Source organism: Peromyscus eremicus, chromosome 10, assembly GCF_949786415.1.
Source record: "Peromyscus eremicus chromosome 10, PerEre_H2_v1, whole genome shotgun sequence".
NCBI lineage: Eukaryota > Metazoa > Chordata > Mammalia > Rodentia > Cricetidae > Peromyscus > Peromyscus eremicus.
The window spans coordinates 35,745,637-35,767,798 of record NC_081426.1 but is presented as its reverse complement, the minus strand read 5'-3'; the positions used below and the strand labels follow the sequence as shown (position 1 = coordinate 35,767,798).

The following is a 22,162-nucleotide window of genomic DNA, read 5'->3' as shown; positions in this document are numbered from 1 at the left end:
GCATCTCTCCCTGGATCTGCTATGCCCTGAAAAAATTAGCTTCTTTGACCAAGGTTGAGCACAGCCCATATCTATGAGTATAAACATAAATATTTAGAGGACAATTTGATGAAATGACCATTTAGGAAAATAACAATAACAGGTTCTACCCTTCTTATCAATGGGCTTTTGACCAGGATTACAGCACTGACATGAAATTCTCCCTTGTGGATCAGGGTTCAAGTACAATTGTAAAGCAGTTATTTATACCATAACAACTGTGCCACAATTGTACCAGTAGGCACATCTTCTCTGGAAATTTGGTATTGCAGAATGCAGATGTCTTTTCTTTCCCAGCTGCCTACATAGCACCTTCCAGTATTGTGAAAGCTAGTCAGCTGTGGGGAGTTTCCCTGGTAGGTTTGAGATGGATTTCTTTAGGTCCCACAGCCAAAGTTTGTGGTGTCTTCAGCAATAGTCTTACTATGCAATTATCATGGGTAGCCAATGGAAATGGCAATAGACTGTGTTGTTTTGGAGACATCTTGGGCCACCTTGACCAACCAATAATAGTTAAGGAGGCATTACATGCCCTGTACTGTGATGCTCACTTAATAATATAGCTTATCTTCTGTAGCAACAGTGTATACCCATATAGGATAACTACTCAGACTCTTTTTTTAAGTTGTATTTTGAAATCAGCTTGCTAACTTGTGGAATTTAGTAAAGCTTTTTATAAATCCTTAGTTTTGGATAAATCACTCACTATCCCCCTGTCTTTCCTACCCCTGCCTCTACATCCCTGCTTAATCCTTCAATTCTACCATATAGTCATCTTTCTTTTCACATATTCTTTTTTCACCTATTCTGTGATTTTCCCTGTTCCTTTGCTAAGGCGAGGATGATACTGATGTCTAATATTGATAAATATTCAAAGTCATATATTCTCAGCATTTGGAAAAGTTATGATTCTCTTTATTAACCATTTCTACTGCAAAAAAAGCTTCTTTGACCAAGGTTCAGAGAAGGAGAAATCTATGTATATAAACATAAATATTTAGAAGGGAGCTTAACAATGTGATCATTTAGTGAGATAACAACAGTAAGTTCTTTCCTATCTAGAACCCAAGTTCCCTCTAGCCACACGCTTGTGACCAGGTTTACAGTATCATGCAAGAAATATCTCCTGTGGCACAAACTTAAAATCCAATTAGAAAATGGTTGGTTACCCCCATAGCCATTGTACCATGATTTCACCAGTGAACACAACTTCTCTGACAGGGTAGTATTGTAGCACTCAGGGGCCAGCACTGGCTAAGACCAATGAAGATTTTTTCTCCCCAGAAGCCTGCATATCACCTTTCTGCCCCATAAAAACTAGATAAATGAGTAAGTGATGCTTTTAGTGACTGACAGCCCACATAATTTATAGTTCCCTAAAATTTTCAAGTCACTGTCTTCAATAGTTAAATTTTAAACATAGGATTTTCTATTCTTTGGGTTTTATAAATTATGTTTTCTAAGAAATTTTCATCTAAAGTTCGACATATAATTGCAATTGTTGTACTGTATTTCATACTTTTAAAATGTAGCAATTTGTGGTGTGCACACATGTGCATATACACACACACACACAGACACACACACGCTAACATGAGCAAGAAGAGAAATTTGCTAAGGTGATGTCCTTGCACAGGCTAGACAGAAAGCTGACCACATAATAAGGAGATGAGGGTGGTTTTAGAGAACCATATAGACAGATCATCTCACCAACAAATACTGACACTGGGTAGATGTGAGTGGAATGGCAGGGAGAATTTCTACAAGTCTTCTTTTTACTGATTTTGTTTTCTCAATGAATCAGAAATCCAGAGAAGACAGAAAGAGAAGATGTTGGGGTTTGAGTAAGAGAGCATATCAAACATTTGTCTTAGAGGATATGAAAGGGATAATGAGATAGTGCAGTGTGATTGTAAGGTGCTAAGTGGAAGTGAGTTAGGTGAACATGATTCTCTGAATTCCTTTGTCCAGAGAAAGAGGTGAGCTATATGTAACCTGGTCTGAGGTTTGGCCAGAAATGAGGAAAATTCATAAAGATGGTGAGAGGTTCTTCAGACTGACCTTGCGGAGGGAGGTGCTTGATTAGTCTCTCCAGTTCTGACTGTTGTAGTTCCTTGTCATGAACTAAATTGTCTATCTCCTCCAATTCACATGAGGAAGAAATCCCTTTTGTAATGATATTTGGTGGTAGGCACTAAAAGGTAATTAAAATTAAATGAGGTTATGGAGGTAAGACCCTCAAGAAGGAATCTAGCTCCTGCCCAAGGAACAATGCCAGAGACATTTGCTCCTCTACATTGAGAAAATACAATGCACAAACATAGTGATGCATTAACTTTTCTGAGAAGACATGAAAAAGATCTGTTCACCTAGAATTGGGGACCAATGAAAGACCAAAGGAATGGTTTCATCTACTTTTAGCTTTATGAGCCACTGATTTCAACTGAGATTACTTACCGGTCCATGGATTACCTACAACAGTACAGGTAATTTGTGGGTGGCTATACCCTGAGGGGGTTCATTACACACTGGTTTGTCAGCCTTCCTCTGTGTCATCTCATGAGCTACTTTTGTGAGCCTTTGTTCAATATCTCATGAGCTGATTGTAAGCTGCCTTATGTTCTATAGAGACCCTCCTTATCTCCATGAGGGAGCATTAGTAAGTTCAATTTTGTGAAAACCTGTGGATAATCATGGCTTCTCAGATTTCAAGATAGCAATGACCAGGGCATGTATGGAAGACTGTATCCCATAAGGAAGAGGCAGGCTTATTCCATAAGCCAGGAGGTCAACTCTTATTAAAAACTGAATCTGTCATTGCCTTAAATTTGGACTTCCCATTCTCCAAAATTGTTTAGAAAATTAATGTTGTTTTAGCCACTTGGGTATGACATTAATTTTTTATTGATATTTTACTTCTACATGTGTGGGTGCTTTGCTTACATGTGTGTCTATGCATCATATGTGTGCCTGGTGCCTGCAGAGGTTAGAAGAGGTTGGATCTTCTAGAACTGAAGGTACAGATGACTGTGAGTCACTATGTAGGTGCTGGGAACCAAAGCTGGGTTCTTTGGAAGAGCAACAAGCGCTGTTTACTGTTGAGCCATCTCTCTAGTCCTGGAATGTTACATTTTTGTTATGGATACCCCAAGCTGGATAAGACACCTCTCTTCTATTCATCAGTTTTCAAATATATGTTTGCCATGACACATGTAATTTCTCCTTTAGTGAAAATGGTTTCAATTTGCTTACCCCCATTTTCTTTGAGAATGTAGTCAGATGTCACATTCGATTAGGCCTTCTATAGCTAGTCACTATCGCTGAACTCCTCACTATATAGTACCTTATAATCTCTACTCCCCAATAGCTTTATTTTTCCCATCACATATAAATTTTCTAACATTTGGTATGATTTACTTACTTGAATTCCTCTGCCATGTTAATAGACTGGTAGCACCATGAGAGTAGAAACTTTGTCTTTAGCTCACACTGACACCCATAATGTCTTCAGAAAGTACTTGGAATATAACAGAAACTCAATAAATATTTGTTGAATCAATAAATGAAGTCAGTATATTTTCACTATTTGACATTATGTGTCATTATGTGAATTAGAAATTGACATTCAAATATTCCATGTGGTTGTCAATGCGGCTGTTGAATTTTGGTTTCTCTACCTTGAGTCCTAACGTTTCCCCTGACTTTGTGGCTAAGTCTTCTAGGTATTATTTTAGATCTCACCCACCTAACTTTTGAAGGTTTGTATTAAGACACCATAATATGTGGTTCTTGTGCGGAAGAGCTCTCATTAGCAAGAGTTCCCAGGGTCCAGTTGATTCCAGTTCCATTTTAATCTGTGGTTCTTTCTTGCAACTCCAAACTTGAAGTTGACTTTGGATCATCATCTTTCTCAAGTTCCCACAGTATTTGCTCTAGACTAATGAAAAAATGAATGATCATAAATATAATTACTCAGAAGGCCCGAGGGTATTTTTGGTATACTTGGGAGGAAGATGAGCTTGAAAGAAAAGCAACCGCCTGTAAAGCCTTTAGGTTTTTTTCTCTGTTAAAGTTTAGGGGGATGGATACCAAAAATAAATAGCACCTCTCATGCCCAATTGGGTTCTGAGAGTTGGAGCAATAAAAAATAAGGGCCATGATATAATGTGGACCAAAATGTCACTTTAATTACTGCTAGACATTGGGGAGGTAGTTTAGTGTGAAAGCCAGAGGAGCCTGTGCCCAGGATGAGGCTGATGCCCCATGCTGACTGTGGCAGTGGAAAGAGCTACTTTTGACTTAGCCAGGAGACTGGGAATCCCCAACAACAGCAGAGCCTTTGGCTGTCTACAGAGAGAAAGTAGGGCAGGCCAGGAAGCTGCCCAAGAGACATTTCTTTGCTAGGATGGGAACTGCGCCTGTCAGTTCTCGATCTCTGTGACAAAGCAGCCAAGGAGAACAGCTGAACGAAGGGGAGATTCATCTGGCTCCTGGACTTAGAAGTCTCAGTTCCAAGTTCCCCTGGCTGTGGTGGTTCTGAGGGGAAATAGTGTATGACAGGAAGGAGGACTGGGTGCAGCAATTCAGCTCACTTCATGCTGGCTAGTAGCAAAGACAAGGAAAGACGTGGTCACTGTCCCCATTTCCCCATAAAGTGCAAGCCTTCAGTGATCTCTTGCTCCTGCTAGACTCTACCTCCTAAACATCCCAGCTCCTCTCAGTAGTGCAACCCTTCTTCAATACATGGGGAAGATTCACACCCAAACTACAATGGCACTTCCTAAACATGTTCGTGGGACTATTCTCATGTTTGATGTATAGTAGTATGGTAGTATAAGGAAGTTTCCCTGCTAATGTCTGCATGGACAACTGAGGCAAATCACATCTCTAATACAGTTAAGAAACAAAACAAAACAAACAAACAACAACAGAAACAAAAACCACTTCTCTTTGTGAAGCTCTTTTGATTGATATTCTCATCGATGGCAGATATTTAACGAACTTCTTTATAAGATACTATTCATTATGCCAAGTTACTGGACAGGTAGGAAAAGGAGAGAGGAGGGTACAAAGACAAGATGTTCCCTTGCTCCTAAATAACATATAATCTGAGCAGGTCAGATGGGTACATATTTTTAAGATCACTTGTAGATGTGGTTTGAAAAGATTCTTCAGTATATAATGAAAGTGTGCCATAGTGGATTTAGATGACTTGCCCTGTCCCCAAACTTTGTTCTTCCTTTTCATCAGCTTACCATCTCTGTGACAAAATATCTGATGTAAACAACTTATAGGAGGAAAGGTTTACTTTGGATCTTGGCTTCAACCCATTGTCATTTGGCCCTTTGAGCTTGTAGAAAGTACATTATGATTGGATGTGTGTAGTTGAGCAAGATGCTCACAATACTGTGGTTAGGAAGCAGTAAAGGAGACAGGAAGGTGCTAGGGTTTCACTGTCTCCTGTAAGTGTACACCTCCAATGACCTAACTTCCTCCCACTGGGTCATGTCTACTAAAGACTCCACTACCTCTCACTGGCTCTCTGGGCTAGAAGTTAGGCTTTACAAACATCTGCCTTTGAGGAACATTCTAGCTCCAAAGTAAAATGCATGTCTCTTTGTAAGATAGGATTTAACAATGGTGAAAGCCTTCTGAACTTCCAACATCCTAAACAAAGACGGAGATGTGAAATCTGTGAACTTTGCTATAATATGCTAAACTAACCTCACTGCAATCCTGCAACACCATCTGGAAATGTCCCGACTTGCTTCATTTTTTTTCCCCCTCTTAAACTGTGGTGTAAGGTGTATGGTTTTTAATGATACGCCTTTAAAACATGAATTATCAAGACAGCGTAGAGAAAACACACTTAAATTCTGTGAGAAAAATGTTTGTTTCGTGCCTTGCTTCCAAGAGTTCATTTTCTTTAAATGCATTAATACTAAAATACAAACCACCACCAACTTAAAAAAAATAGACTTCTAGAAGGAGAGATATTTTACTTGAAATATCAACATGAAGAGATTTTTATGGCTGGTTTAAAACCCCTTAAATTAGGGGGTTGTAATGGAAAATCTGACAAGCTCAAATAAGGCAATTCAAAAATATATTCTGAACACTTAACACATACTATACATGAAATGTATTTTTAACATCTATATGTTTATTACAGATTAAATACTTAAAAATGGAAAAACAGCCCAAATGTTTCTTAAATATTTACTTAATATAGTTAGAACACGTTGTGAATTGTAAGCCTGGAGCATATATGTTAAGTGTTTGACTAACAACAAATGTAATAAAATGTTTCATTTGAAATGTGAAGCGGTTGATAAAAATGCCATAGGAGTTGACAGATTACAGTTCCCCTAAATGTCTCTCTAATTAAGGGTGAAGCAAGGAAAGACACCCTTTCGGCTCTAAACTCAGAACTTGTGAATTCCGTAATATTACAAGTTCCTTGACTCATCTCCCTACTCACAGTCGCCTGTTTAAGGGTCTCTGAAATACTGATTTCCTCTCAAAACCTCAGTTCCTTTTTAAAGCCATTTCTGACCACTTTAAGACAAGTTTGGTAGTGTTCCTCTTCTCATCGTGTGTGAAGAGACAAATCATGTATCAATAAACTTCATTATACACCATTAAACAAAAAAGTGTCAACTGTACTGTTACCGGCTGTGTGACCTTGGACATGTTACTTATGTCTCTGTACCTTACATTCTTCTATAAAATGTTCAAGATGAAAGAACCAAGTTCATTGGGCTGTTGCAAGAAGGAAGTGTGTTATAATGAAGGGAGATGTGAGATGTTTGGGGAGCAAGGGTCAATCAAAACTATAGACTATGAAATCACATAGGAACAGACTACTTACATACTAACCAACATAAATTTATATATAAAAATGAACAACTTGAATGAAGCTGCCTGTATGGTGATAATTCTGCTTTCAGAAATCATAGGATTTTAAATCAGAGTTCTAGTGCCAGGTGTGGGATAACTCTATGCATTGTTGACCAGGGACCAGAGGCTCTCAAAACAATATAGTCTATTGCTAATGCTCTTGGCTGCCCATCAGAGGCAGATAAGACCCCGATGATGAATATAACAACTCTTTGCATCAAGGACAGAGAAAAATCCAGAAGAAAGTAATTTGGAAACTTCCCCCTGATGACTAGGACTTCATGGTCAAAAATACTACACAGGCTATTGGGAGAGAAAAGTCATCAACAAACTAACCTAACTTTGGACCTTGTGTGATACAATGCCTAGCTGCTATCCAAGTCATTCGGATGGGTGAAATAGTGGTATGGATATTCCAAGGGCAACCGTCCACTTCTTTATTGGATCTAAGTCCCACTCCATGGGAGAGAATTTGTGTTTGGTGCTATAGACCTGATCAAAACCCCAAGGTTAGTGAAGCCATAGTTATAGGCCCTATGGAGGAACATAGTACTATTATTTTTTTGGTTCTAAACATTTGTTTTACTAAATTGACATGGCATCAAATTACTTTACAAATATACATGTTTATAACCATATGCAGACAAATGTTATTGTTAGCCTTGATCAGGGATGTTTCTTTACAGTGAGTGGCAGTGAATGCAGAGACTCACAGCTACTCAAAATGTTGAGAATAAGTTAAGGCTGAGTGTTTAGCTTTCAACAGGACATTTACATCACCCTTCTAGGGCTCAGGGAAAAATCATTGCTGGGGATGAGGGAGAGAATGTATGATTTGGGTGAGATGTGAAATGCTGTCTTCTGGGCATGACATGCCTTTGTAACCTTGAACTTGCAGCAACTGATGCTGCCTATACTGGACCTGGACAAAACTAGGTATGTCAACAGTTAGTTATGAATGAGAGAGGAACTTGTTGGGTCCTACCTTCCAAGTAAGCTACTGGCTCTATATGAATCTTGTGGATAAGGAGTCATTGTTTTCAGTTACCATGGTGACCTCACCAAGCTTCCGTGGGATAGTTCCACACTCATGGTCATGCAGATAACCCTGGGTAAGTATAGTGTGTCACAAAACAAAAAAAGATGTGAAGGTGTGAAAGGTCCATGTAGGGAGGAGCAGGTATTGCCTGAGGTGGGAGGGAGATAAGAGATGAGAAAGGTAAGAGTAATCATACATGAACTTGTCAAAGAACAAATTTAATTAAAAATAATGTATAATGAATATGCTTAGATCAAGTCCCAGCAATCTGCTACCTCAACACTTGACATCTACTCTTCACTCTAAAACATTTCAATGGATTTTAGATATATTAGGCAAATATTGAAGGCATACTTGGGTTTTCTGCCTCAGTTAAATGTATTTTAATTAAAATTCTTTTCATACATAACATATGTAAGATAAAATTTAACTCAATTATTTTTTTGAGAAAATTTACTTTTTAATACTGTTCGGGGGTTATCTGGTAGAAAGTATGTGTTCTGTCTCCCATTGCATTGTGATGTAAGTGATGGTATTTGCTGTCCATCATGAATCTTGATAATGAATAAATGTGAGAAGGGATGATAGGTGTGCAGCCTCCACCAGGCCACTTAATAAATATCTGTCTCATTGATCCGGTGATATTCTTTTTAGCTTTTGACAGTTCCTAGGATCGCAGAGATTTCGGATTAAATGGCACTAACTAGAGACACTTCTGAAGTGTAAATTGTTTACTGTTTGTTTGGACCTCCCCCTCAAATTCATTAACTAATAACTCAAGCGAGGCCTAAGGAAATGAGGTTTGGCAACTGTTGCAAATGTTAGGAAAATGCTTCCTAATTCCATGACCTTGGCCATTCGCATAACTAGATCTTGATTTCCTTATCTGAGTACTTGGGGAGAAATACCTGCTTTGCAGGCTAAATGAGCGAATAATTGAAAGATCTTGGAACAGGGCCCACTCCATAGAATACTGTTAGCAAATGTCAATCTCTGTTACTATATTGCTTCATCTTATTATAATAATTACTATAATTGCATACACAATAAGCATCACATGATTTCCTAAACACATTACTTTAGTGTTGTCCCTATTGCTTAGCAAAGTGGAGGCATCCCATTTTTTTCTTTTGTGTTCATGTGTTTTCATTCTTATTTTCCATCTTTAGGTTGTCAGTAAGCCTGGAAAAGAGGGACCTTGTGAATTTGCTCCATCATAATTCCCCAGAGTTCCCCTCATTGTTCTGATTGGTAGAGCTCATTGGACTATGGTTCACTTTTTTTCTGCCTCTTTCCATGTAGGGACAAATACTGCCAGAATGAGAGAATGGAACCCCATTGCACCTAGAAGCAGATACCACCAAGCACAGAACATCCATTTCTTGGGTGAATTAAATGTGTCTCGAGACAACAAATTACAAAACCTATCCCCACATTAAAAGAAAACGTTGGTGGCTTGAAAAAAAAAATGAAACCAATAATTGAGTCCAGATGGCTCAGCTGCCAACGAGTCTGCTTCCTAGAGCCAGTGTGGTTCAGGGTACTTGGAAATTAACACGGTGGAATTAATTTGAAGTCTATAGCAATTTTGTACATAAGTTCTTTAACACTAATCTCCAATGCTTTATCTCCACAGCACTAATAGGTCAATGGCTACTTTTGGAAAAGTCTCAAGGATTATCCTCCTTCTTGACAAATTGGCCCAGGTTAAAATTGACTTCTTTGTTTTCTCAAAAATCTTGTGCTATTATTTAACTTTAAGTACACTTTCTACATCTTTACCACTCTGTCCTAAACATGTGATTTCCAGTGGTGAAACACACTAATGATTAATTTAAATGCTCTGTTTTTAAGATAAATAGAAATTGAGCATTTTCTTTGATGTAGAGTTGACAAGACTTATAAGAGAATGATGGGTTTTGTGGAGCACTGTACATATACTAGAGAGTTTAAAAAATAATGGCTTTATTTAGATATAACCACATACCCTAAAATTTTCCCTGTTAATGTACACAGTTTGGTGGTTTTCAGTATATTCATAGTTATTCAACCATCATTACTATCTAATTTCCAAATGTGTTCCCCCCCAAATAAAAACCAGTACCTCTAAGCAGTTACCCCTCACCCCCTGACCAATTCACAAAGTCTGGCAAGCACTGATCTATTTTCCACTTCTAGGTATTTGCTTATGGATTTATGTCTATAGATTCTGGGAATCCCATATGGACAGTGTAGACAAATTTCTAAACAGTCTTATTAAATAAGAAACACAGAGCCAGATACAGGGGTGAAAGCCGTAGAGATCAGAGAGCCACCAGCTAACCTTAGCTCACCACGCAGCTGTAGCTTCCCAAGAGAGAGCTTCTTCCTATCTAACCTGTGCCTTTATTGCCTTGCTGTTCTGCCTTCTCATTGGCTCTTAGCTCAGCTACCTCACTTTCTTGTTACTGCCTGTCTGTACAGACCTCCAGGTCTCTATGGTTGGTACTGAGATTAAAGGCGTGTGTCACCACGCTTTGCTGTTCCCTGCGTGTCCTTGAGCACACAGAGACTCTGCTTGCAGATGACTGGCCACACTAGTGGACGCCCATGAACTCTGGACTGGTGACTGTGGAGCCCCTATGGGACTGGACGGTTGTTTGGCTCGAACTGTTTGGGGGGCACCCAGGCACAGGGATCAGGATCTGTCCCTGGTGCATGGACAGGCTTCTGGGAACCTGGTGCCTGTGGTGTGATGCCTTACACAGCCTTGGTGCAGTGGGAAGGGGATTGGACCTGCCTAGGCTCAGTGTGCCGGTGCCTACCAGATCTCACAAAGGTTTTCCTTAAAAAAAAAAAAAAAAAAAAAAAAAAAGTGGAGCCTTTGAATAGTTAAGTGGCCTGGTTCTGAGGCTTCAGAAAGAGGATAAAATGTGTGTGTGTTGGGGGGAACATCTGATAAATTCTAGGAAATAACTTCCTGGAGTGATGCTCATTCAGGGATGAGACAGAGAGAGAACAGAGGTGGATGTATTAAAATGCTGAGAGGTGAAGCACTGGGAATGTATTTTACAGAGCAATAGCATGTGTTTCGAGTGGTTAGAGCAGAAACAGCTTCCAAATGCAAACTTTTTGGTTTTTCGAGACAGGGTTTCTCTGTGTAGCTTTGCTCCTTCCTGGAACTCGCTTGTAGCCCAGGCTGGCCTCGAACTCACAGAGATCCTGCCTGCTCTGCCTCCCGAGTGCTGGAATTAAAGGCGTGCGCCACAGACCAGCCCGGCCAAACTTTATTTATTAATGTACAAATAAAATATCACCACATTTCAGCAAAAATAAAATATCACCACAGGACAGACTCAGACTGTACATGGTCTTTTGCATCAAGTTCCATGGTCTCAGCACAATGTCTCCAAATCCCATCCATGTTGCACTGTGTGTCAGTAACTCGGTCTTTGCTATCACTGATGCATGGATGCACCGGGTTTTCTTCACTCATTTTTCAGTTGCTGTGGAATTGGATTGTCTCCAAGTTTTTGGCTGTTTGTGAGTAACACTGTTATGAATACTTATTTTCTAAATTTTAGTGTAGATATATATTTTTAAGGTCTTTTGGGTACATACATACTCAGGCGTGGAATTGCTGAGTGATTAAGGTCTCTTCTGGAATTATTCAAGGTCTTTCGTATATTAACATTCATGGTGAATCATAAAGGTGAACAAACAGAACATCTGTATATTAGATTTTCCATATCCATAACTCAGTGTGTATATGTAGCATTCATCAACTTGACCTATAAACATTCTTCTGCAATAGGTTTTCTCTATTTCTCTAGTTCTTTTTCATTGGTCATTTCTATTCCTAGAGCTTGTTGATTTGAATTGTGGTAAAAGAACAAATTAAGGTCAAGTCTTATTATAGCAAATATGGTTATAAAAATATTAGTATAGCAAAACTATTTTAAAATCCTGGCTGTTAGCCTAGAGCAATAGAGGCTCACTGATTTCTTGAATACAAATGTCTGCTCCAAATAATTTAGTACAATGGCTGCTTTTCTTCTGACTCATATTTTTTACAATAGAGAAAGGGGGATCAATGAGTATTCACTGACTGCCTCCCCAGCACTACAGTGCCCCCATAGGGGACACAAGCTTTCTCTGGCCCAGGATTCCAGATCTTCAGATACTCACGACTTGCTTTAGGGACTGAAAAATGCAGAATCTCGGAGCTTTTAGATGAACAGGGAATGTGGTTGACATCTCAAAGTTAGCAAATGACTGAAGGAAGCAAAGTGAAAGAAGGCACAGGGTTACTTGGACTTTGTATCTGGAAGTGAAGGAGGGCCAAGAGGACTGGGCCTTACTTGTCCTTCTCTGAAGAGCTCATACAGCAATTCCCTCAGTCTAACCATGGCCTCAAAGTCTGATCTCTTAATACTGTTAGAAAGGCAAGGGGGTTTCCACTTGACTCGAAGAGGGGACAGACATTTAGAACCATACATTTAGAACTCACACCAGGGTTGATCCTCTGTAGGCACACTTCATCTAGGGTCCTCTAAAGGAATCAGGAAGGAGGGAGAGAGAAAGAGGAAGAGGGAGAAGGAGAGGGAGAGGGGGAGAGATAATGAAGTTGGTTGGTAGAGAGGTTAGGAAGATCTGGGAAGAGTTGGATGAAGGAGAAAACATGATCAAAATATGAAAAAAATTAATTAAAAAAGAAAAAAAGAAAGAATATAAAATATTGAATGGAAAAAAAGAAAAGAAACGGCATGCACATTTGGTAGTCCTGGTCTTAGTCCAAATGAGACCGCCTGCTGCAGAGATGCCTTCAGGCCACTTATGCCAAAAAGCTACTCTCCTTGTACTAAACTGTAGAATTATTAGTTCTTGAAAATATACTACGTCTACCCCTTCCATTGAAGCACTCCAACTCAATTAAAACACCATGGTAGCCCCACAGGGCACAGTTGCCCTGGGAAATGATCTTGGGGTGTTTCCCTGGCTGTGAATGGTCCCTCAATGTGCAGGCGACCACACACATGTGTAAAAATGAAAACAGCCCTGGTGGTAATGGAGCAATTCAATAATGCTAACTTGCATTTATAGAGCAAACCCTCTTCTCAGGTTAAATACTGGTTGGGTTAATCATGAGCAGAATATAACCTGGGCTTTGTCTCAGCTGTGAGCTTATTCTCTTTGTGGATTTCCTTCCCTCATGCAGGCCTTCTTTTTTTTTTTTCTTTAATTTTTTTTATTCATTTTACATAACCAACCACAGATCCCCCTCTCATCTCTCCTCCCTCTCCTCCCACTCCCCCACACCCCTCTTCCCCTCCTCCATTGGGGTAAGTTCTCCCATGGGGGGACAACTAAGCCTGGTACATTAAGATGAGGCAGGACCAAGCCCCTCCCTGCTACATCAAGGGTGAGCAAGGTGTCTGACCATAGGTAATGGGATCCAGAAAGCCAGCTCTGTACTAGGGATAGATCCTGATTGTACTGCCAGGGGCCCTTCAAACAGACCCAGCTACACAACTGTCTCCCATATGCAGAGGGTCTAGTCTGGTCCCATGCAGGTTCCGCAGCTGTCGGTCTAAAGTTCATAAGTTCCTTTGAGCTTGCTTCAGTTGTCTTTATTGATTTCCCCATCATGATCTTGACCGCCCTTTGCTCATATAATCCCTCTTCCATCTCTTCGACTGGACTCCTGGAGCTTGGCCTGATACATGGCTGTAGATCTCATTCAGACCTTCTTACTTGTCCCATCTTTTCTCACTCTTTAAGGTCTATGTGCAGTATAACTCCACATATCCAAATTCACTTTGATCCCTTGCTGTGCTTTAGGTAATACATGGGTCCTGGGTCTTCCCTTACAATTAACATTGATTCAACCTTGTGGAAACTTCTTCCACTTTAACCATTCCCTACCTGGACTGTCTTTTGGTAATTTAGACTCAAGAACAGAAGCACTTGGGATGATTTTTGAGTCTGTTCAGTATGAGATCATTTGTCTCCTTATACCTGCAGCTATGTTCTCTCTCTCTCTCTCTCTCTCTCTCTCTCTCTCTATATATATATATATATATATATATATATATATGTATATATATATTTGTGTATGTATATAGTTTCTCCACCAGAAAAATATATGTCTGCCTTTGCCTGCTGATTATATTCTGCCTATCCTTCAATACAAATCAAACATCTTTTCAATGATTACTTTCACCTCTCCCAACATAATAATTTCATAGGGTTTACCCATTGTTGCATGTAGTTTTTTTTTTATTAATGTATCATTGACAGAAACTCCAACACCAATGGGACCATTATTTACCACTGTCTTCTTGCACCCACAAAGAGTCTGGCATAAAGTTAGCAGATGTATATTTGTCAGGAGACACTACAGTATTCTGGGTAACAAACATCCTCAAATTTCTGTGACATATTATAGCTGGTTATCTCTTGCCTTTGCTAATACAGCCTTAGTGGTAATGGAAGGTGCTTTTCCCAGAGTCATCTAGGAATCAAGGATGTCCTGAATGTCTTGGCAGAACAATCTGGAATCTATAATCTCCTCAGTCATATCCTAGAGGAATAAAAGAGTTTCAGGACTCATGGTTTTAACCCAGAAGTGACCCACATAACTTAAACTCACGCTTTACTGATCACACTTAACCTTGTGGCTGTTTCCACCTTTACAAAGGGTGGGAAATACAAGGAGAATGATACGCATTCAGTGACTGTTTTCTACGACACCAAGCAGTGAAAACTTGAAGAGGCCACCTAGGTCTCATGAGTCTCAACTTTCACTTCTGTCTCAGTGTTCTATTGCTATGAAGAGATACCACAACCACATCTACTCTTTTAATAGAAAGCATTTATTTAGGGCTGGTGTACAGTTTCAGAGGTTTGGTCCATTATCTTCATGGCAGGGAACATGGTGGCATGCAGGCTGAAATGGTAGCTGAGAATTTCACATTTGGATCTGAAAGCAGAGGAAGAGAGAAGTAGATGAAAGTTCTATTTCCAGTTCTGTGAACAGCAGGAAGAGAGAGACTCTGGGTTTGACATGGGCTTTTGAAACCTCAAAGGCCACCTTCAGTGACACACTTCCTCCACCAAGGCCACACCCCCTAATCCTTTCAAATAGTGCCACTCCCTGGTGACCAAGCATTCAGATCAAACCTATGGGAGACATTTTCATTTGAACCACCACAACTTCTGAGAATTATTGCGAGAGACACCTACCTGTTATTATTTCTATTGTGAAAGTGAGATGATTTATAAAAAGCCATAAAGATACCCTTTAAAAGCAGGGCCAACATGATGGCCCACTTGTGTCTGTAATTTCAGTGTTTAGGGGGAAGAGAAAGGGGAGACAGGGATCCCTGGAGACAAGCTTACTAGCTAGACTAGACAAGTTGGTGAGCTCTGGGTTCAAGTGAGAGACCCTGTCTCAGTAAGTAAATGATTAAGGAAAATAACGTCAACTATGACCTCTGTATTCAGGCACTCATGCATGCATGTGTACCCATACATGTGAACAAGATGTGTATGCACATTCATACCACATACACATACGTATACAAAATGGATGAATCCCAGGCATGATGCAAGGCTACACCATTTCAGGCACTTAACAGGTATTATTCATTTGGTGACATCTGGTCCCAGGGAGGCTGAGTCACATGACTGTATCATCTAGTTAGAGAGTAATAGATCGGGCACTTAAATTCTGGATGCGTAATTACAGGTCCCTTGCTTATAACTCTTATCTCAAATCAGTTACTAGCTCTTATGGGGGCATCTTTAGTTTCTTGATATCTTTTGGGTAGAAAACTTGACAACCTACATTGACAATAATTTAGAAAGAATAGAAAATAAGTCACCGTTGTACCTTTTGAAGTTATAGCTCTATGGCTTAATTGGTATACAAATGAAATTTCAGTGAAAGCCTAGGACAAAGCCTGGGGCCTCTTCTTAGCCTTCTCCAAGGTGCTGCTTGGTTAATGAGGCTATTGAGCAAAAGTGAGGTGCTAAGTGTGTGGGTGGCATTTGAGGGAATGTGATAGGTCATGATGGGTACCTATGTCTGAAGTTTTCATGGGTTAAGGCAGAAGTTGAAGGTGGTCTTTAATGCCAAGATGAGCGAGCTAATGAAGGGAGAGCTATTTGCATGGGTTACCAAAAGCAATCTACTTGGACTCTGAGCAGACGCTTTGACATTCTCCCCTCTCCCTTTCCTTCCTTCATGTTGCTTCCCCTTCCTTCTGTCATTTTCTTCATTTCCCTTCTTCTCTTTTCCCTAGTTTCATTTTGCAGCGAGAAAGAGCTCTGTATAAGTTACTCCATCGCTTGTCTCAACATGGCCAAGGAGTTCCCTGTCTCCTTCATCCCCACATTCCTCTAAATCCCTCAGTCAGGACTATGCTCACTCTGTATTATACCCACCTCTTCTGTTCCTGACTAGGTAAGTACATGGAGAAAATTCCTTATTTATCAGTAGCACGGATCACAGAGGCTTGTAATAATCAATATCAATTTCCTCTTGTAGATTAGGAAACCTGGATCTTAGATGAAGGGTCCTGTTCTGTCTTTACAAAAGCAGCAAGTTACAGTAAGGTAGGCTAGAAACCCACATAGGTTTAATTCTCTACGAAAGGGCCATTTTTACAGAATAAATTCCATCATGTCAGCATCACCTCCTTGTTGGATGGGATCACTGCACCATTTTGAGGGGGTCTGATGGGTGTTCTGAAGCTAAGCATCATCTGTGGCTCCTTCCTGATGTCCTCTCATCAGAGATGGACACACATGGCCAAATCAGAGTGCAGGTACGTGAAAGAGTTAGTAGAAGGATAACATTCATACTGTCTGGTATGTGTGAGATGTGCGAGGTGTGTGTATGAGGATGGGAGGGAGGACGGGAGTGAAAGTAAGAATGAGAGAGAAAGAGAGAGAGAGAGAGAGAGAGAGAGAGAGAGAGAGAGAGAGAGAGAGAGAGAGAGAGAGACTGCTATCCTTTTTGAGGAGAGTAAATCACATTATCAGAAACATCGGTGTCAAACAAGGCCAGCCAAGGGTTCCTTTGTTATGTAAGAACAGAGATTTAGGAGAAAGTGACTCTTAGCATTGATAAAAAGTGAGTCCCTGGGGCCTGCAATCTGGCTTTGCAACCTCTGCAGCTTGTGGCTCTTAGGCTTGGTGCTCTGGGTGCTTCATTGCTCACAACACTGGGCTTGGAATGTGGTGAGTTATCTTCATTCTCAACTTGATGCCTTGAGAACCACCTGACAGACAAACCTCTGGTTTTGTCTGTGAGGATCTTACCAAAGAGGTTTCCCTGGGGAGGGGAGACCCACTCTGAATGTGGGTGGAAACGTCTTAGAAGCTGGGGTGCTCGGCTGAATAAAAATGAAACCGAGCTGAGTACCAGCACTCATCTCCTCTGACTCCTGAATGAAAACGTAATGTGACCAGCTTCCTCATGCTCCTCACCACGACTGACTTCAACCTCTGACCCAAAGTAGATCTTACTCTTTAAGTTGCATTTGTTTAGAATTTTGTCACAGCAATGACCAGCATGTCAGACACAGACCCAATGGTTGTCAGTTAAGTCACAACTTTTGAACCTCAGCCCTTTAACCTTTCGCTGCTCTCTGGAACTCTTCCGGTGATCGGGGCTTGAAGTCTTCACAGACTCAACATGCACCTTTAGCTCTTATGGCCTCTTGCCTCTGTGGTACTAACTTCTCCAACATCTGTTATGCTATCAGCACTTCTCGGTCTGAACTTCTTATAGATTCTCCTGTTGGTCATTCTCTGGTATAATATAGCCACCTGCTAGTGTTACTCAGAACTGCATTAGAGCACTTTGTTATCTGTGGCTCTCTGGAACTCTTGGCTACCTTCTTAGGTCTATAGCCACTTCCAGCACCTGGGTTTTGTCTGTTCTTCTGCAGCTAGCCCAACCTGCTTTGCCCATGATAAAGACCACAAATAGGCAAAAGACCATTCAGGAGGAGTCTTTATTGAGTTTGATGTTATAACGTAGGAGGAGAAAAGAGGGCACAGCTTCCAAGGCCAAACCAATATGTCTTTGAAACAGCCTTCTTTTGTAGCTTCTAGAGGTACGGGAATGTGGGTCTGCTTATAATTCTACCAGTCACAGCCTTGCATGCACACAGCTTCCAGTTTTACTAGTGATATGTGCCACTTACTAGCCTCACTTCTGAGCCAATCACAAACCCAGATTACACCAATCACAGGCTTTTTGCTGTAGGTCTGGGAAAACGCACCCCCTTCTGGCCTGAGAGTCTAACTCAAGGGTGAGTAGGGACATACAGAGTTCACCTGGGCTTGCTGGGACTGCCTGGAGTAGGGTCTTCCAAAGCTCGTGCCACTTGCTTATAGGGTATGTGACTGGAGCAAGTTCACCTGAAACACAAGTTCTGGCTTCAGCAGCTGCCACAGTTATACTGGTCTTTGGAGCTTGAGTGGAGTTTCCTCATAGTGATCATAAAGTATTAAAAAGAGCCAGAGGGCAGTTCTGCTCATTGCCAAAGAAAAGGCTGCTTGGCTCACAGCTGCTTACTCATGGTAGCCTAGCATAAGAGAAGGGTCTGTTAGCTGCCATCAAAGGAGCTGACTGGCCTGCTCTTGACAGTTTAATTTATTTAAAGGGAGAAAATGCATCAAATACTACTTACAACAAAGATTTATCATTGACATCAACATTCACTGTCAGTAACTTAACAATGCTTATCTGCCAGCCAAACACCCTTAGGACGACCTGGGTCCCTCTTATCTGTCCTATCAGGGCAGGGGAAATAAATTCAGGCACATAAATGATGGAATATATTCAAGTCAGAGTTCTGTTTGTTTGTTATGCAGTAACACGAATCATTTTACTAAGAAAAGAAAAGAAATAACAGGAAAAATAAAAGTAAGGAGGAAATTTGTATAGAAGATATACCATGCCTCAAATTTAAATAAAATCCCCATTTAATTCTCAATTTTGGTTAGAATACAGTTGTAGAATCTTCCTTTCCTTGATAAATGAAAAACAAAGCCAACCAATATGGATTTACCTCTAAGTCTTACTAGAAGCCCCTTCATTCATCCAATAAACAGGCATTGAATGTACATATAGGGTTAGGTGCATGGGCATGGGAGAGGCACTGAAGAACTCAGCCCAACACTCTACATTCTAGGCAAGACATTGAAGAACCATCAGCGGCATTTGAAACTGATCTGACAGAGGAGAGAAATGAACAGTAAAGCAAGGCAAAGTGGGCATGGCAAGAGGATAGGGCTTTACATGGCTGATGGAGAAGGCTCATGGTCAGCAAGTATCACAGAGTGTCTTGACCTGTTATAGGAGTGACTCATGGGATATGTGGTGGGAGAAACAGACAAAAGGACACATGCAAAAAGTCCAAGGCCAGAGCTTGCTTGATAGGTGTGAAGAAAAGCAAGACTTACAGTTTGGCGGAATAGAGTGTTGGAAGATAGGAACACTAGATGTCAGGGATGAGATGGGAGAGGGACTGAAAAGTGCATGCAGTTCATCCACTTAAAGGACTTCAGCTTTTTGTCTATGATTAGTGACTCCTTATAGGAGGTGTGGATAATCTAACTTGGGTTTAGCGTCATCTTTCTAGCAACAGTGTTGAGTTTCTGCTATAGAGGAAGCAAAGGTGAAGCCAGGCAGATTGGTTAAGCTTTGCATTGGCCTTAGTGCTACTCAGATACCTCATACAAAGGGGTATGAGTCGGGCCTGAATATTTCTTTTTCAGAACCAAGGGAATTTTTCTGTCATGTTCTCTGGAGTTTTACGTAGAAGACTCTCAGACAAATTGGCCTGCCTTAAAGAAGCTCAGACAAACCCAGCTGCCAGGAAAGTACATGCCCCAACCTGTTGAGGTGCCTAGAGGCTGTGCAGTGTGCTCCAGGTTTCCAGCTTTGGTGAGTTGTCAATCATGCTATGGTGGGATTTGGTGATACAGTGGTCTTTGAGTCATTTCTGCTTCTATAAGAAACCCCTCACTCAGTACAACTCATTGGTATGCCCTGGATCTTGGTACTATCTTTTCTTTACAGTCATCAATCCTCTATGTGGGGTGAATAGGCATATGATTTGTTCACATCTCCTCAGGTATACTGTCACACAATATTTTGTTCATCCATCTCTGGAGGCTCTGCCTCAGCTAGCATCTGGGGAGCAGGGCAGCCACTTTTAGAAGGTGTGGTAACATTACCTACACTACCATGAATGGAGAGAGCCAGGGACAGCCCTCAAGATGCAGTTCTTGAGGACCTGTGTGGTGTCAGAGCCTCAGAAACCAATCAAGTGCCCAAACCACAAGGGCAGAACAGATCCCAGCTAGAAGATCAGTCCAAGGGTGATGCACAGGGGAACCTCATTCAGAAGGTAAACAGACTGAGGGTGCTATACTAACTGGAAAGGGTTGTCTGCATTGTGGGTGAGCAGACAGACACAGTAGGGATCACTGTTGTGGTTTTCCTTCCACTCTAGGTTCCAAGACAGGAGCCACTTTGCTTTGTCAGTTTTGCGCTGTGAACCTGGAATGAATCAGTGATGTTTAGAAAGGGAAAGGCTCTTGTTCTATGTTCTTTCACTCTATTGATTAAGAATGTTAGAATGGAAACAGTACCAGACAGCACTCACAGTCCTGTCTCCAGGACTGGAATTCTCGAATGCCACCCCCTTGCAGTCCAGGCCTTACACTGCAGGGTTCCCTACCCTTGACTTTGCATGTTATTTAAATGACCATACCTGGCACTTTGAAGATATGAACCATGACCTTTTCAGATCTCATGCAGCACCTGGAAAAGAACCATTTCCTGGGTTATTATCCATGGGGCTAGAGTGTGGTGGTGGTTCCAAGTCCTTGTCCACACTCTGTTTATTTCCCACCAAGCAAATTTGAATACTCCTTTCCTTGTTCCCCATCTCCCCAAAGTCGAGTGATGGATCCTAAAAAGGCCTTTGATTCATCCAACATCTGTTTCTCTGATTTTCCAGGCTCCTTGTTGTTTGGAATACCCAGAATCAATGTTTTAAGTGCATATGGGCATAATATTCAGCATATTAATACACACTGGAGACAGTCTTGCCTACTAGAAAGCCAGGTACTACAGGGTTATAAAAGTCATTTGAAACCTTGTAAAGCCCAAGACACCTAGCCAATGCCCAGGCCCTGTTTCTTGATGTAGTCAGGTGATAACACATGAACACTTGTACAGCCTTCTCCAGCATGTGCCAAAAGTTCATGCTAAGTACTACATAAATTATCACCTAATTAAGTACTGTTATGATTTGGATTGGGAGGAAGTGTAAACTTGATTCTCCTTGGAGAGCAGTATGCAGCAATATGATGTGGAATTAATTGTGTGGGTCCAGGTCAAAGATCAAAGTACACGTGGAATGGCTATTGCAAAGGGAGACTTGGAAAAGGATTTTTGTTGGCATCTTAGTAACTTCATGTTTTAAAATCATTCCGTGTCTGCCACCATACAACTGTTCCCTTTCCTCTTTCTTCTCTAGCTCACTATAAATGGCTTCTCTAGCATCGCTCTGGTTTACCTTCTGCAGTGTTTGTCTAGCTCAGTTCTTTGCCAATTAAGAACAGTGGTAGGAAGAAAAATCCACCTGCATTAGACAATTTTGTTTGAATACTCTTTCTGCTGAATATTGACTGTCTTTGGGAAAGTGCTCTAATTACAGGGGACTCAGTTTCTTTTATTAAACACTAGTGATCACAGTTCCTATATTATATGCTTTGTGTATGTGTGATGCTGTGTGCAGACTCAAAGCTTTGAGATGGGAAAAGTTAAATAATTTCAACCATTTTCCCACCATCCCTGCTTCTGCTGTGCCATCTCTCTGGGTATCCAGTTTTGCTGGTTGTATTGTCTCTTGGCTCTGATTATACCAGCTGGGTCTTATGTCTTCACCAAAATACCTCTCTTTGGTGTTGTTGTGTCTGGTGGACTTTGGGTGGCCTTAATATTCTCTTTCTGGTTATTCAGTTTTCTAATTAGCATTGTAACTTGCTTTGTGTGTTAATTTCTTTCTATCGAACTATCTAGAATGTGTTCTCTTTTGCTCATTGATAGTTTTATAATCTACAACAGATTCATACACACAGCTATTTAGATGGTTATCGGCTTGTAGCAAATAC

The 22,162-nt window shown here is 40.8% G+C and overlaps 2 long non-coding RNA genes across 5 annotated transcripts in view; one reads left to right on the top strand and one right to left on the bottom strand.

Moving 5' to 3' along the window:
- Positions 1 to 1,687: 1,687 nt before the first annotated feature.
- Positions 1,688 to 7,983, bottom strand: LOC131920615 (uncharacterized). Of its 4 annotated transcripts, none has more exons than XR_009381722.1 (3): positions 7,925 to 7,983; positions 3,785 to 3,971; positions 1,688 to 2,233 (listed from the first exon to the last, which is right to left on the bottom strand). It is a non-coding gene; the product is annotated as an uncharacterized LOC131920615 (long non-coding RNA). The 4 variants fall into 4 exon arrangements; XR_009381723.1 differs by lacking the exon at positions 1,688 to 2,233 and adding an exon at positions 2,991 to 3,156; XR_009381721.1 differs by lacking the exon at positions 1,688 to 2,233 and having other exon boundaries at positions 3,584 to 3,971.
- Positions 7,984 to 7,990: 7 nt separating this feature from the next.
- LOC131920614 (uncharacterized) overlaps positions 7,991 to 22,162 on the top strand; it is a 115,356-nt gene continuing 101,184 nt past the window's right edge. The window contains exons 1-2 of the long non-coding RNA XR_009381720.1: positions 7,991 to 8,051; positions 19,754 to 19,922. This is a non-coding gene — a long non-coding RNA (uncharacterized LOC131920614). The remainder of the gene's footprint in view (positions 8,052 to 19,753; positions 19,923 to 22,162) is intronic.